Source organism: Chanodichthys erythropterus, chromosome 11 (assembly GCF_024489055.1).
Source record: "Chanodichthys erythropterus isolate Z2021 chromosome 11, ASM2448905v1, whole genome shotgun sequence".
Lineage (NCBI taxonomy): Eukaryota > Metazoa > Chordata > Actinopteri > Cypriniformes > Xenocyprididae > Chanodichthys > Chanodichthys erythropterus.
In genome coordinates, this window is record NC_090231.1 from 35,792,573 (window position 1) to 35,803,118 (window position 10,546).

Genomic DNA, 10,546 nt, shown 5'->3' on the forward strand with positions numbered 1-10,546 from the left:
TTAAAGTGACAGATGTCACAACTGTCATTATTACAAGCTCAATTATTGGATTGCTCAGTATTCACAGTTGCAAAACACTGTGATTTGTATTCCACATGGAAAATCCTTTCAAGTAACTGCTGGCTTTATGCCACATCTGGATTGTTGCTTCCTTACTGCATTACATATACACAGTATATAACACACAATGCTAGTTCACGTGTTGCACCGAAACTACACATTTTCAGAGGTAATTCAATATGTCAACAAGGCACCTCGTGTTTTATGTTCTCTTATCTGTGGAATGATAGATTGAGAGTCATCCTCGTGGCTGCTTGCTCTCGGTAAACACCTCAATCGCAGCAATAGATTTTGTTTAATTTTCTGTGTAATTAATGTCAGGGAAAGGGTGCTCAGACTCGCGTTGACTTCCACTGGCTCGGCACAGTTATGGGCGACGAACTTGAGTGATGACTTCATTTATAGATCGTGGGACCATCGGGCGGATTACAGACGTAGCCGACGAGGCCTCTGCCTCTCCAGGACCGCGATAGAGCCAACCTCTGACTCTCCCACACTGTCCCACTGCCAGATAGGACCTTATCGTGACAGTCCATGCAATACATCTTCCCGCACTACGAGCTGTGATGGGCAAGCTGGTTCTCTCATTCAAATGTCTACTTTACATGTTTTAATGAATTACGGCTGGATTGTTGAACAGCCTATTACTACAGCAGGCAGTTAGTGACAGGTATTTGCCCATGCATCACTGAGGATGGGCTGCTGGAGAGAGCTGGTGACATACGGCTCCAGGTAGGCTGGAGTTGTATATATCTCCAGGTAGGCTGTTTGTCTTCGCTCTGCTCGTTGGATGAGAGTAGATTAGAGTTCTAATATTGCTGAGTGGGTATACACATGTGATTGTGTGATTATTTGATGTTTGCAGCGTGAAATGGCAGCATCAGTTCTATCAATATGACTTTCTGTCACAAATGCATTTGTCCTCCACATAAACCAGGAACAGACATGCCTTAACATGTCTTGTTCTACCTCAGATTTCACCTGAATGTTTCTGCATTCCATGTCACCCGCCCATTTCATACGGTCTGCTGATATTTTGGATTAGGTGCTGGCTGTTGTGTGGTAAAAGTTGGAGCTGAGTTTGGGGATTTTGGAGGAAGAAGTCTGAAAGGGTCACAGGGTACACTGCTTCCAATGCTGTCATCCTACCAGTACTGGGGAAACTTCTTTAAAACTGTTGCCTGTCAAGCTACATGCTACTAACAAAATGTGGCTAAGGAAACATAAGGTACATCCCAGTTTGCGTACTATTCTATGACATTTTTAAGTATAAATAGTGCAAGTGTGTTCACACTCAAAATTCCAAAAAGAAAAAGTACACTTTAAATACTCAGATGATGCACTAAATTAACCGAAAAAAAAAAAAAAAACGAAGTGTGGAATGTTGGACACTTCATGCACTCAACTGTCGCAGCTTTAATTACATAGTGGAGGGGGAGAGGCTATCAGACTTCGATGTTAAATGACAAAATAACCTTTCACACACTACACGGATGAGTACATAGTGTATAGTGCGTCATTTGGGATGCAACTATATAAATGTATATTTAAATATACTATAAGATAGCACAATTTGTTATATATTTATACTAAATATTATTTTACTATTTCTATTTTCTATTTTAATAGAAGTAATTATTGCCATTTAACATTTCAGTGTAATTAGAAAATCAATTTTAACATTTAATATATAAATATTTTATCATTTTTTATTTAGCAAATTCAAAACAATATTCCCATAATCCCTTTAAATAAATGCACATTAAGCTGTGCCTTTAATATAGTGTGTTGTATATAGTGTATAATAATGTTTCTGTCAATATCAGCTCTCCCTGTTTGAATGAGAGCTGTCAGTTAATTTTTTATTTTACGCATTAATTTTAACAGTAAGTAAGAAAATGACTAGTTATCAGTATTTTTATGTGAGGATCGATTCTCTCGGTACAATGTTAGTATCGTAAGTATTCACACTTATTTTCTCACTTACACCTGTGTGTCTTAACCACTAAGACAAGCACATTTCTGACAGGATCAAAAACAGGCAACCAGATGAAATACAAGCATCCTATGGGCTTTGCAGACTGCGCACATCGGCCTCCCATAGAGAAGCATGCGGACCTGAGCCCAGCTTATCATAGGATAGGCCTACATGTGGACCATCCTCAGTCGGCCCAATTTGTAACAACAGTAACATTTAATTTAATAATTTGATACAATGCACTTATTATGTACAAACATGTTATTACAGCTGTACTTAATTTCTGTAATTTTATATATAATTACAATGTTGAACCTTCTCTTACCTTTTAACCCACTCTTAAACCGAACCATACCACCAAACCTGTCCCTAACCTTACCCGTACCCCACCTTAATAATAGAAAAAGTGTTTTGCAATACATCATGGATACAATAAGTAGGCTACATTGTACTTATTTTTTATATAAGTACATAAAGCTGCAGTTCATAACTTTTTTTGGTTTAAAAAGATCCAAATTAAATTTTTGAGCAAGTACATAACCAGCCAGTGTTCAAAACAATCTCCTTACTTTAGACCGATTCACAACAGTAAGCTCTTAATAATGTGTTCTAATCCGAGTGGTACTGGTGGGATTCTGCGGGAAATTCGAGTATGCTGCCGTTCGTCTTTGTGTCACGTTTGTTTACGTAAAGGAGGAGTCCCAGCTAGTAGGCTATATGGCATGTGAGGATGCTGCAGGTGGCAGATTATTTATAGCCTTTTCTTACAGCAGCTGGAGTAATTAAACTTATCATTCTGATGGCGGATTGTATGGAATGACAAATTAACTTTAGAGATTAATAATAATACAGGTAACGCTAATACACACTGTACACATGTACAATACACATGTAGTCATGCAATGCTGATGTTGTAACATTAACAATTCGAGTAATTATTAACAATAATAATAATTTGCATGGTTTGATGTGATATCTAAGCTAACGTCAGATTTAATCACCATTTGTAGCACGATTTATTGTAATGCTTTTTTTCCCCTCAGTTGGTCAGAACAAAAGTGGCAGATTTGTTACTTACTTATTCAAATTACATTTTTGGTTAAAATTCTTATTTTGGTCATACTTCCAAAACTACAATCTGTGATTCTGAAGTACAGTATCCACCGGTGTGGTGACTGACAGCCACACATTCTCCTCAAAACATTAGATTCATCCGCGCTAAGGAGCCATGCCAATGCACAACCCACATTAAGATGATAATTCTGCAACTAACTGCAATTGCAGGTTTCAATCAGAGATGGCAAAACTTACTGACTGCAGCTAATATAAAGCCAAGAACACTATCACATTGACTATAATGCAGCATACAAAATATAATGCGACAGAAAAACAGTGAAGTAACATCATATACTGCTACTCACAGGAGAAAAAAAACTGAACTGCTGTTACACTACTGGAAAAAAGTTAGTAGTACACTGCATCTGCCACCCCTATCCCTCAGACTAGGCATTAATCTGTTTATTTTATTATTATTATTATTATTTATTATTATTTTAAATGAATAAATAGATAAACATGGCTGGGACAGCTACTCAATTACACTTTCCACAGTCTCACAAAAAAGCCTCCCTCCAGAGGCACTTCCTGTGCATCACTAAAACAGCCATTTCACCCACATTTAAAAGGATTCCATAAATTCTCTGGAATTTTAATGTGATTTAGTTGTGTTTTTAATTTTCTCTGCTGGTATCCACTTGTTGGAAAACAAAGACAGAGCACATAATAGAGAAGAATACTAACTGTACAGAAAAAAAAATGATAAAAATAAATAAATAAATAAACAAAAGGTCATCACAAATCTTGAAACATACAAACTCCCAACTATGAATGACTCTTTCTGCAAGTTAGCCTACATCATTTTGTAAGTAGATGGCAACAAGTGAGTGAGTCATTAAGCATCTATTCAAAAGATCTGTAAAAATGCACTGAATCAGGATCAAAGCAAGCGATTGTCTTTATGAGTGGGCCACTGAATCATTCATTCAACCAACTGAATGAGTCATTGTTTTTGAACGAATCAGTTGGGAGATGATTCCTGATTCCTTCAGAAACAAAGCAGAGACGAGTCGAAAGCACACATTATACTTTTACTTTATTTATTTTTTTGTTATATTTTTATCAAATACACTCAAACTTTGTTGACTGGCAAATACAGCAAGGAAAGTCTAGCAGGGCATTTTCTATTCGGTTATGTATCATGCCCTTGATATATGACAAGGACTTTGCTTAGTTTTCAATATTGGTTTTGGTAATGATACATAACAGAAATGTCAAACGATTTGATGACACTGCTGTCTTAGCTGCATTGTTCATTAGCAAAATGTCATTAAAAGCACATCACCACCTGCCGGTTGAGCGTCATGGTTAGAATGGATTTGTTTAAGCCATTTGAAAGTTCTCCTAAACATTTTGTTCAGGTCAGCCCCTCTCTCAACCCAAGACGGTATGCATCATGATGATGGAACCTCTCTTACACTTTGAAGTTTGCTGCGTCTCAAGATGATATTCATCAGTTGCGGATGAGTCAAACTTCTTTTCTGCCCTGCGATGAGTGTGATGGTATTTTGAAAATGGCTCAGGTTTCTATGGGCCTAAGTGTCTTACACCCCCAAGACAATATTGCCCAGGCGCCAGGAAAGCAATATTCAAGCCATTCCATCACTCTAATCCACTCCCTACACATCCATATTTCATCCTACCTCAGCCTTAATGAAAGCCATGGCAAACTTACCACTGCGTCTCGTAACAGAGCTAAAATGGAAAATTAATAAGTAAAAAATATGTTGGCCTTTATATAAACTAAGAAGAAGGATGTGTAGGGCCAAACTCTGGTACACAATGAAAGGAGTCCAAAAATAAATAAATCTGAGCACAAAAAGTGAGAAAGAGAGAGAGATACAAGAACCGAGAAAGTCCTCTGAAGCTCTGGAACAGCTGGAAAAGGCTGGCTATCTCTATCCCCAGCTACCCCATCCAATCCCTAGTTCCCTAACCAAGAAAAGACAAGCGGCTGTTTATTCCAATGCCCTTCAGCTGACATTAGTGCAGGTCTCTTGTGCAATGCAGTTATCTTCCGCTGTCCTGAATATGTGACATTTTTTTAAGTAATGTTTGGCTGTGTTAAGCGTCTCTTTCCTCTAGATATAAGGACTGCTGGGGCAGAATTCATTTGGTGTATGTGTGTGTGTGTATGTTTGGTGTTTAGGGGGGATCGAGGGCACTTGTTTCCGTGCTTGGTACTTGTACCTGTGAATACGTGCTGGGTCCCCCATGGGCATCCTGCTGAAAAGGAAGGAAGAGCAATGTGTGCCTTCCCATGAGCCACTGTGGGACGTTGCACAAGTTATTGAAAATCTGTGTACCTCAATTTCCCCATTTGTCCCACTGAAAGTGCAAAGCTCATAGGTTTGGCTTAAACAATAATCCTGCATGGACAAGGCCTTCTGATATTAAATTTCAACCTACCGGGATCCTGGCCATAATTTTAAGGAACTAAGGCTTTGGTTTGTTTTTACCTCACTCTACTTCCTACAAATACAGTAAAACAAAGTTTGGAAATAATACATTAGGTCTTTCCAAAATCACAATTAACATGCACTGAATTATGTAAATCAATGATTACAATAAGTCTGAACTGAGGGAATAATCAAACACACTCTTTCACGGTTTCCTCAAAATATTAAGCACTACTGTTTTCAACTGTGAAAATAATAAGAAATGCTACTTGAGCATCAAATCAGCATATTAGAATGATTTCTGAAAGATCATGCAACACTGAAGACTGGAGTAATGATGCTGAAAATTCAGCTTTGCCATCACAGGAGTAAATTAAATTTTGAAATATTAAAATGGAAAACAGTTATTTTAAATGTAATAATAATAATAATAATATTAAAATAATATTTACTGTTTTAACTATATTTTTAATCAAATAAATGCAGCCTTGGTGAGGATAAAAGACTTACAAACCCCCACATTTTTAATGTTACTGCTGGAAAGTCCAGTTCATTCAAGTGAATTGGTTCATTCTTTAATACCATTTTTTAATGCCAACAACAAAAATACAGCTCTGATTAAATTATACATTTATTAGGATCTAGTAAATCTCTTATAGTAAGCTTCATTTTCTTTGTAGATAACTCCATTTTTCAAAACAATAGCTTGACTGAACTTTAACTATTTAAAATTATGATTAGCTTCCCCAGTTTGACAGCATCTTCCCCGACACTGATTGTCCATGTGGCTATTGTGAATATGAAATATTTTGAAAATACCACATACTTCATATCTCAAAGTTCTATTAGTGAATCCCATACACTGAATATGCATTTCTGTGACATAACACAGAAACAACTGTAGATATGCAACAAATGCAAGTTTAATTTAATCCCTTATCGCAATGAAACCTGTGTGAAAAATCTGCCAATGGTCTGAACAATAACATTGAGGATCAATCACTGGCCTTGCTCTTTCATCATGGTCTGTGACCTGGTCTTCCATGAATAACTTTCTCCCTGGTTACATTTCCCACATCTAGACTGGGCTCTGCTCTGATTAACACCTCTAGACAGTAGATTAATGTGAGCTCTAAATTATGCCATCATTAGTCCATTGATTATTTCTAAGTAATTAAACCCAAACACGAGAAGCAAGGTGGCACGCAGCCGCTGTAAATTCAGGATTCACCTTCTCGGACAAACAAAACAACACAGAAAAATGCTAGGAATATGCTTGAAGAGAATAAAAGATACAGGCATGAAAAGATTAGTTGGCCTGCTTTTTACAACTCCATTTTGCATAATGGGGGAAGTGAAGGGAAGGGCAAGCAAAAACTGAGAAAAGTGGTGAAAACATGCTCGGCTTATATTGCAGAGAGTGCTTCCTATTACAGTGCATAATGACTCTATTTGCACTCCATTAGGTTACATGAACTCTGGTACTCATGACACACCGCGCTCATGCCTGCTGCTCTGCCGAAATTGAATGCGTTACGCAACCATTCCACAGTCTAGCATCTGCGGGTTAAACATCTCCACTGGTGTTCTCTGAAACAAATGCATCAAAGAGGCTGAATAAATGGTCTAAGAGTGAAGGTAAACTAACCGGATTACTCCATTATCCTATTAAGTTCACTCTGATACACCGAGAGATAGCGAACAGGCAAAAGCCATCAGAGGACATTAAATGGGGTTTGGATCCTCTCATGACTGCTCACTAGTGTCTCTGAAATTGAGCAGAGTCCTCGCAGTGACGTGACTGAGGCGAGATTACCGCGCTGGGGTTCAGGCGAGGCCTAGTTGATGGCAGCAGCTTCCACAGAGAATCAAATAAATAAACTGCTACCACAGAGGCCTGTTTCATTGTGTACGCCCGCCTGAATGAAATATCAACAAAAAGTCTCGAAGCACGAACAAATGATTCGCTCAAAATTAAAAAGAAATATTTAGATCTGGGTTATTAAAGGTAAACATCAGCAAAGTATGACATTTGAAAAGGATTTCTGCCCCTCATCAAAAGGTCTTGAAGTGGTTCGAGCATCCAAAGGCAACTGGATTTTCTGGATCGACACCAGCATTCACAACTTCACAAGCAGACGGGGCGGTGTGTGTATAAGCAAGCCACTGAAGATTACTGGCAATCCCTCCAACCAGACTCCCCACACACAAGCGCACCACCCGTTTGAGGGATACAGCGAGTTTAGATGTCACACGGAGGCACGGAACTCCATTTGCCAACACGCATCTCCAGGAAACACTATGCTTTCACTCTGATTCATTCCACTTTGTTATGCCCTTGCTATTCACAAGCAAATTGTTTCTAAAAGCAGTGTGAGGGAGGAAATGGCTGCTGCGGATAGGTGAAGACTAACGCGCGATGACACCGTGTTTAATGAATTTGAACTCTGAATGTGAGGCGGTGGGGGGAAAAGAGAGGGAACAAACTATAGAGAAGAAAAAGAGCAAAGCCTGCAAATGAAAGCAAGAGAGTGAAAGAAAGAGAGTCAGACCAAATAGAAATCCAGCACTGCAATCCCCTTAAGCAGCCTCCTGAAAGAAGCAGTCTCAGCATAAGGTATTCCCACTCCTGATAAAGGACTTCCTCCCCGCTCATAATCAACACATAATGCATTATTTTCCACAGATAACGAGAAAAGAATTAGTTCAAATTATTTTAAGTTTTCTTAATTGCTTTTGCTGCCTGAAGCTGTTCTCGGCTGCAGCTCGAGTCTCGCTGCTGTTAAACTTACTGCTGAGTTTACACACTCTTCCATTAGCGTTAGCCTAATTCATGCACTTATCTTCCAATTGTAAAGTAATGGTTTATGAAGCATTCTGGTCTTTATCTATATGTACACCTCCAATGCAATCATGGCCCTTAAATGATATTTCCACTAACACTCATCCCTAAAATTAAAAAAAGCAGTGGGCGTGCATTTCAGTGAACAAGCTAATATCCCAGATCCCAATGGGGCATTTACAGGTGGGTTTATAACTGTAATTATCATGCACAATTACAGTATATCAACATTAGTAGCCTATTGTACGCCTGTAATACATCATGTAGACAGGTGCCTTGGCTATGGAGTATTTGTCTTGCATTAGACAGTAAAAAAAAAACAAAACAAAAGTTCACAGAGATGTAATGTCCTACCCGTGGGTGATAATGAGGAAGGCACATTGCGATTTTAATAGAGTGGCATAAGGGGCAATAGAGCATGTCTGTTGTAATACAGTAAGTCACAGTCAGGCAGGACAAAGACATTCCATTATTTTTTAATAACGCTTCAGTTTAAACATGATTAGGTCGAGAGTATATGAATATATAAATATATACAGGGAAGAAATCATATGCATAACCTTGAATGATTCAGCTCCTTCAAAACCGGATTCACTGATTGAGTCAAGAGGGATTTTGAGCTTAGCTTGAACTTTTAAGCTTAATTTGAGTTTAGCTTGAGGAACTGCCAGAGAAATAAACTTAGTCCTAGTTCTGAGCAAGGCGTTCTGTACAAGGTCGGTTTCAGCCCTTAACAAAGCTGTTAATGTTCTGCAAAGAATGTGCAAATTGCAAGTGCCAGTCTGCAGTACGAAGCCGAAAAACACTCCTGCTACTTAGAGCCAGTGATGGAACAAATTTGGTCAAATTGGTAAAGTGCCCAAAGGGAGGAGGGAGACGTTCCACGGAAAACCAATTCCAAGCTTGGGTGAGCCCAGCATTGTTTGGAAACTCTCCAATCTGAGAGGCCCAGCATTGAGTGTTAGGCATAGACTGTTAAATAAGATTAGAACAACGGGCTGTCGGAGCAACCCCCAATACTAGAGAGAGGGGGATTTCTGTCACGATGTAGTAAAGTCATAGTCTCCTTGTGCACCTGTCATTATAACATTTGGAAAATGTATGTGTGCGTTGAAAAGCAGAATGCTGCTAAGTGGCCATTGGGCGATACAGATTTAGAGGTTGCTTTGTGGATGCTGTTCGGAGAGCATCCGGTTTCCTGCTTTGATATATTCCTGGTAGCACCAATTAAGCTCAGCCAATTCCTACAGGAGATGAAGAGAGGGCTGATGGATCTGTCATGGGACCGCATGATCAAAGCACACAGAGTGAAGAGAGAGGGGGAAAACACATCACATGCAATTTCACATTTATTAGAGACTTTAAGAGGCTTGTTGTGTGCCGTGTAGCCGGTATGAAAACAGTGCTGCTTAAATCATAGAGAACACAGCGTAATTGAGACCTTGGAATAACGTGGCAAAGTGGACATGTGCGCTTTCCTAAGATAATGGCTGAGAGAGAGCCTTCAAGCTTCCAGATTACCCATGATGCCACTTCTACCAAACCTCTCAACAAATCCCCCCCACCCACCCTCACGTCCTGTCTATCTCATGTGAGAGTAGCTTCTGATTCATAAAATCATTATTAAATCCCAAGGTTGTGTCACGAGCCTGCTGCTTTAAAAGGATGCATTTTAAGCAGTGATAAGCCCAAGGAGGCTTTCATTGTGGGTCAAAATGTAAAAGCATGTACATTATTTGGCCACATGTCATGATTATTTAAGAAGCTAAAACATTTTCTTTGACAGTGAGGCAGCTTCAAACCTCAATAATGAATAAATCCATAAAAGACCTTGATAAACCTTTCAGTTCCACATTTGTAGGGATAAACTTTTGTGCAAAATTTTGGTGTCAGTAAGATTTTTTTATTGTTTTTAAAATAAGCCTTAAATTAAATAATAAATAAATTAAACAGTAATGTTGTAAAACAAACTTATAATCAATGTTGAAAACAGTTGTGCCGATTAAAATTTTTGTGGAAACCAGGATCCTTTTTTAGGGGTCTTTGATGAATAGAAAGTAAAAAAAAAAAAAAAATAACAGCATTTATTTGAAATAGAAATCTTTTGTAATATTATAAATCCTTACTGATACTTTTGAATAATGTATTGAC